Source organism: Odocoileus virginianus, chromosome X, assembly GCF_023699985.2.
Source record: "Odocoileus virginianus isolate 20LAN1187 ecotype Illinois chromosome X, Ovbor_1.2, whole genome shotgun sequence".
NCBI classification, from domain to species: Eukaryota; Metazoa; Chordata; class Mammalia; order Artiodactyla; family Cervidae; genus Odocoileus; species Odocoileus virginianus.
The window spans coordinates 12977923-12984236 of record NC_069708.1 but is presented as its reverse complement, the minus strand read 5'-3'; positions in this window follow the sequence as shown (position 1 = coordinate 12984236).

Here is a 6314-nt window from a genome sequence, read left to right as displayed (position 1 = left end):
ACTCAATACCTAAGAGGTGAGTTAATTTACCCCCCTCATCCCCACCCACCCCCGCCACCTGGCTTCATCTTCAAAGTAGTTGTGCCACTGCCTTCTTGGTGGTTGGTTACATAGATTAGATGAGAGACTGTCCACCCCGCCACCCCATCGTGGTCCTATTTGTGGGGAAGAGTGGGGAAGCCGCAGGGCCCTGGGAGTAACTCTCATTAGAATGTTTAGAGGCCAGAGCCCGTTGACTGGAAATGACAGCCAGGCTCTGCAAGGGATTGTTTCGGGCTTTAAATCCGCACCTAAGTGAGGGCTGCCAGGCTATGCTTGTGCCTCTGGAAACATGTCCCCTGCTTGCCTGAGTCCCTCCTGCTGTGGTGGCGTGACAATCCACGGTGGCATGACCAGCTATAGGGTGGCTGCTCAAGGGAGGGGGCAGGGCAGCAGGGTCCCCAGGATGGGGAGCCATCTCTGCAAGAGCCATTTCTAATTTCTTCTGAGCCGCAGGGGGCTGTAGCCTGGAGTTAGGGCAGGAGATCTCTGCTCCTCAGGGGGCCCAGCAGGATGGAGGGTGTGTGTAAGCACCAGCGCCGTCTCCAGCGCCTCCCCAATCCCTCTGAAAGTGGCAGCCGTGAGAATGTCACCTTGCACTTCCAGCAGAGGATGTCGCGTCCTCCTCTTAGGAGGCCCTGGTGAACGGGGGACTCCAGAGGGGCCTGCGATTCTTCTGGCCGGAGGGATCACTTTGTGATGTCCTAGCATTGGCTTCCAAAATTCTTATTTTTCTCTTATGGAACTTGTACAAAATTCACCTTCAGACTAGCCATTGGAGAAAAAGGTAAAAACACACTAAATATGCACACACACACGTGTGCACATATAAAAAGAAAAGGACAAAAGGAAGAAAAGTAATTGGCTATTCTGATACCTAGAGATAAAAAAACATGATATTTGGGAGCATTCCCTTACACACTTCATTCTTTATATTTTCACATCAATATACTATAGAGTCACCTATACCCTGGTGGTTCAGACAGTAAAGAATCTGCCTACAATTCAGGAGACCTGGGTTCGATCCCTGGGTCAGGAAGATCCCCTATAGAAGGGCATGGCAACCGACTCCGTATTCTTGCCTGGAGAATCCCATGGACAGAGGAGCCTGGTGGGCTACAGTCCATGGGATCACAAAGAGTCAGACACGACTGAGTGATCAACACTTACTTTCTTACACCTACACCACTTTAAAGTATGTCGGTTGAACCCTATACCTTTCCAGAGCAAGGAAAACAGTTTCCATAATAGAGATGAAGATGAAGAGAAAACCACCAGCACCCCCAGAACTCTCCTCCGCTAATGCTCCCAAGAGTAACCAATTTCCTAATTTTCTAATGCCATTGAAGTAATGTTACCTATTTTTAAAGTTCATATAAATAGAATCATATAGTATTAAAATAAAAAAAAAGAACACAGGCAATACTGTTCACCAGTTCACTCAAAGAATGGACTTCAGATGGAAGACACAAATCTATTTCCTCAGTTGCTTTCAATTCCAATGTGTTTCTCCAATCTTGTCAAGTGATACCAGTGTGTAGGATACCTATTTTTCACACGGTGTGGTCCTGATATGCTAGCAAACTACTGCAGAAGGAACTCACCGCAAGAAACAGGGACCTTGCTGTGGAGGATTTAGTGCTAAGCTTCCAATACTTTGCCAACCAAGTTATTTTCAATGGCGATTATGACTATTTGGTGATTTTCCTCTCATTGCCTGTCTTTAGAAGCCACCCCCTCCAGAGGGTGCAATTTCACTGTACATCTGTTTACAACATTCACGATGTTTCCAATGTTCCAGTAAGAACTCAGATGCTGAGAAGTACATCCTGGTCCATAATACATGGGCCCTCTCGGCCAGTCATTTCTTTAGAATAAATTTCTAGAAGTAGATGTGATGGCTTCCTTCATGTGTCAATATGACGAGGCCCTTGTAGGGCCTGGTTATCTGGTTAAACAATATTTCTGGGTGTTTCTGTGAAGTGAAAGATGCTCAGTCGTGTCTGACTCTTTGCGACCCCATGGACTATATAGTCCATGGAATTCTCCAGGCAAGAATACTGGAGTGGTAGCCTTCCCCTTCTCCAGGGGATCTTCCCAACCCAGGGATCAAACCCAGGTCTCCCTCATTGCAGGAGGATTCTTTACCAGCTGCGCCAGCAGGGAAGCCCAAGAATATTGGAGTGGGTAGCCTATCCCTTCTCCAGAAGATCTTCCCGACCCAGGAATCGAACCAGGATCTCCTGCATTGCAGGTGGATTCTTTACCAGCTGAGCTATCAGAGAAGCCCATTTCTGTGCAGGTATTTCCAAATAAGGTTGGCATATGAATTGGCAGGCTGAGTATAAGAAGGATCCCCTTCTCCCCACAATGTGGGTGGGCCTCATCTAATCCACGGAGGGCCTGAGTAGGCCCTCAGGCCTACAACAACAAAACAACAACAAAACAACAACAACAACAACAACAACAAACAGAGAAAGGGAGAAACTGCTCTCTGCCAGATGTGAGCTGAAACTGGTTTTCTGCCCTTGGATCAGAGCTTACACCATGGGACTTCTTGGCTTCCAGAATCATGTGAGCCAGTTCTTTATAATAAATCTTGTTCATTGGCCCCTGTGTGTTCATCATCCCTATCTTTATCTACTATCTTCGAAGTCAGAGAGAATCAGCTCCAACTCCAGTCCCACCCTTTACTTGCCAGCCAGTTTCTGAACCTCTCGCAGCCTTACTTAGTTTCCACATTGTAAAACGGAGTCCCTGACACTTTGTACCGTGAGGTTTCTGTGAAGATTAAAAGCAATTAGTTCAGTGCTCATATAGTAATGTGTGTGTGCACTTAGTTGCTCAGTTGTGTCTGACTTTTTGAGACCCCACGGACTGTAGCCCACCAGGCTCCTCTGTCCATGGGGATTCTCCAGGCAAGAATACTGGAATGGGTTGCCATGCCCTTCTCCAGGGGATATTCCCAACCCAGGAATCAAACCCAGGTCTCCTTCACTGCAGGCGGATTCTTTACCACCTGAACCACCAGTAAAAACACAGTTAAATGTAATTTCAATGACTATCAAATGAATATACACACACATACACACACACACACATATATATGTAGGCATGTATATTCTCCTCTCATTGGTTCTGTTTCTCTGGAAACCCTAACACTAACCCTAACAACTCCTCTAAAAACAGTGGTATGGGCTTACAGTCCCACTATCTGTGTAGGAATGTGTCTTCTTTCCCTCTTGCTTGCCAACACCGAGTTATCACTCAAAGGAATATCAGTGTAGGAAGTCTTAAAAAAAAATACGGAGACCGGGAACTTCCCTGTGGTCCAATTGCTAAGACTTCATGCTCCCAGTGCAGGGGGCTCAGGTTTGATCCCTGGTCAGGTGATTAGATCTCACAAATAAGAGTTTGCATGCCATAACTAAAAGTCCTGCTTGATGCAATGAAGATGGAAGATCCCATGTGTCACAACTAAGACCTGGCACAGTCAAAGTAATAAAAAATAAATATTAACAAAAATGTGGTCCACATACTTTGTATATCATTCAAGCAGTACAAAAAGATTTACAGTTAAAAGGTAACTATCTATCTCCCATTCCCTTAATTCTCTTCCTGAGAAGAAACTGTTAACTGTTTCTTGAGTCTCCTTCTGGAAACACCCTAGGCCTGCAATGGCCCATATGGTGGCCAGCAATCATATATGGCTACTGAGTGCATGAACTACAGCTATTCCAAATTGAAATGTACTAGTAATGTAACATACACCCTGGATTTTGAAGACCTAAAACACAAGATAGAATGTAAAATGTCTCATGAATAACTGTTCCAATGGATTAGACGTTGAAGTGATATTTTGCTATATTGAGCTAAGTAAATATCATTACAATTCATTTCAGTTATTTCTCCTTTTTTTCTTTTTCAATGTGGCTACTAGAGAATTTTGAGTTCCTCTGTGGCTTGCTCTCTAATTCTATTGACTGCAGCTGTTCCATGCATATTGAAGTGTTTGCTCATAAGGCCTTCCTTCCCCTTTTCTTTAACTCAAATGGTGGCATCTCGGGCTTATGGCAGGAGAAACACCCAATCACGGCTATGGTTTGTACATTGCTGGGTGCGACTCGGCAGCATTGGTCTAAGCTAAACATTCATGGGCTGGGTTGTAGGTGAGATCAGTAGGCCCAAGCACTGGGGACATTCTCTGTTGTCCTTGGGCCAGGTCACCAGGGGCAACTCTCCTCCCAGGCTAGAGCCTCAGGACCATGGTTCAATCTTGCCTTTGGAGTATCTGTAACATTTAGCTGTCCTAACTCACGTCTTTCCTCTAAAAACCAAATAAACTTTAAATCCCTACTGTCCTCTGGGCCACTAAATTGTTAGCTTGAGGCTGAGGGTGTGGCGGGTAATGCACCTTCATATTTTCTGTCTCATATTGAAAGGGTTTGTCAGGCCAAGCCTCCTATATCCAGGGAGGCCAAAGTCAGTTTGGTCTAGGAATATGAGGTGAGCTGTATGTCAAGATCAGTGAAATGGAAAAACAAATGATTTTTTTATAATTGTCGGTGCTTCGCTGCGAGGTTACATTTTGTCCTAGAAAATACAGGTTATTGATTTTCCCCTCTGTATATACAAATCCATTTATAATCCTACTATTGCAGAAAAGTAAAAACTAAAGAGAAAAAAAGAAGAATGAAAAAATAAGAAAAACAGTTTGGCTGCCAGGAAAATGATACAGGAAACGAGAGCATGTGAGGATTCCATTAAGTTCCAGGATGAAGCGGGGCAGGTTCGGAGTGTTCACGCAGGAGAGACTGGCAAGGAAAGATCAATTGAAACCATCTGCTTCTAGAAGAGGGCCAGGTGCCACCCTGACAGATGGGCACAAACGCTAGCCTGGCGTGGGGCCAGCTGATGCCCGGCCTAACGGCAGAGAGCAGGGTCTCTCCTCAGCATGTGTGGCGACCACCCAAACCTGGTCCGGGTGGGGCCACGGAGCCTGTAACTCCTGTTCCCCTGCATTCTGGCGTGGATTTCTACAGCGTCTGGTGCCGGAAGTGGAGGTGACCATAAGGAGACAAGTAGGGGGATTCTGAAGGTTACTCACCTTTGTATCACCTAGGAAGGAGTGCACTTGAAAAACATTCTTGCCTCACACTCTGTCAAAGTTGCTCATTAGAACTTGGTCAGTGGACTTTCGCAGTGGTTCAGTGGTTAAAACTCCATGCTTCCAAAGCAAAGGGTGCGGGTTTGATCCCTGGTTGGGGAACTAAGATCCCATATGCCATGCGGAGAGGCCAATCAATAAATAAAATGAAAATTAAAAAAAATATATAACCCTGGCCAGAAATGCACAATGAAAAGAACTTAATCAAAAATTTTCCATGACCTTTGGCCTAAGACTGTTCTAAGAAGTAGCGACGGGGAGTGAATTGGCAGTAACTTGGTGTTGCCAGTTGAAAATCTCTTCTCTCAAAATGGATGCATACACTGATGACATTTACTATTTTGGCCTTCCCTTTCCAAGAAAACGATCTGAATCAATTCTCACCTGTGGTAGCTCACACGGCCACAATCCTCACCCCTCCTTTCATCTGTGCCCTTGGACCCCAGCTCTAGGCACTGGGCTCAGCCATGTGACAGGCCTAGGCCCACGGGCTGTTAGCGGGTATATCACAGAGGCTCAAAATGGCCCATGCACTGGAGCTTGCTCTCTCTTGGGTATGTGCCATCTCCATGACCACATGCTCAAGCTAGCCTACTGGGCCACGAGAAACATGTGGAGTGGAGAGGAGCTGAGGCCAGCCTCAATCAGCCACCAGCCAGTCGTGAGTGAGTCTGGCTGAGATCAGTAGAACTACCTAGCCAGCCATCTGGTTGCATGAGTACTGAGCTTTGAGTTGTTAGGTGGTCTTGCCACAGCAGAAGCTGATATATTCAAAAGTCTGGAGGGCCTGAATTTGCCTCTGGTACACATGGGAAGGAGCTTCCACAGTGGCTCATCGGCAAAGAATCTGCCTGTAATGCAGGAGCCGCAGGAAACATGGGTTCGATCCCTGGGTCAGGAAGAGTCTCTGGAGGAGGGTGTGGCCATTCACCCCAGTATTCGTGCCTGGAGAATTCCATGGACAAAGGAGTCTGGTGGACTACAGCCTGTAGTGCTGCAAAAGGAGTTGGATACAACCAAAGTGACTTAGCACACGCACATGCATACGTGGGAAAGGGAAACCCATTTTTCACATACTTTAAAGTCAAGGCTGCCCCATTGATAGTAT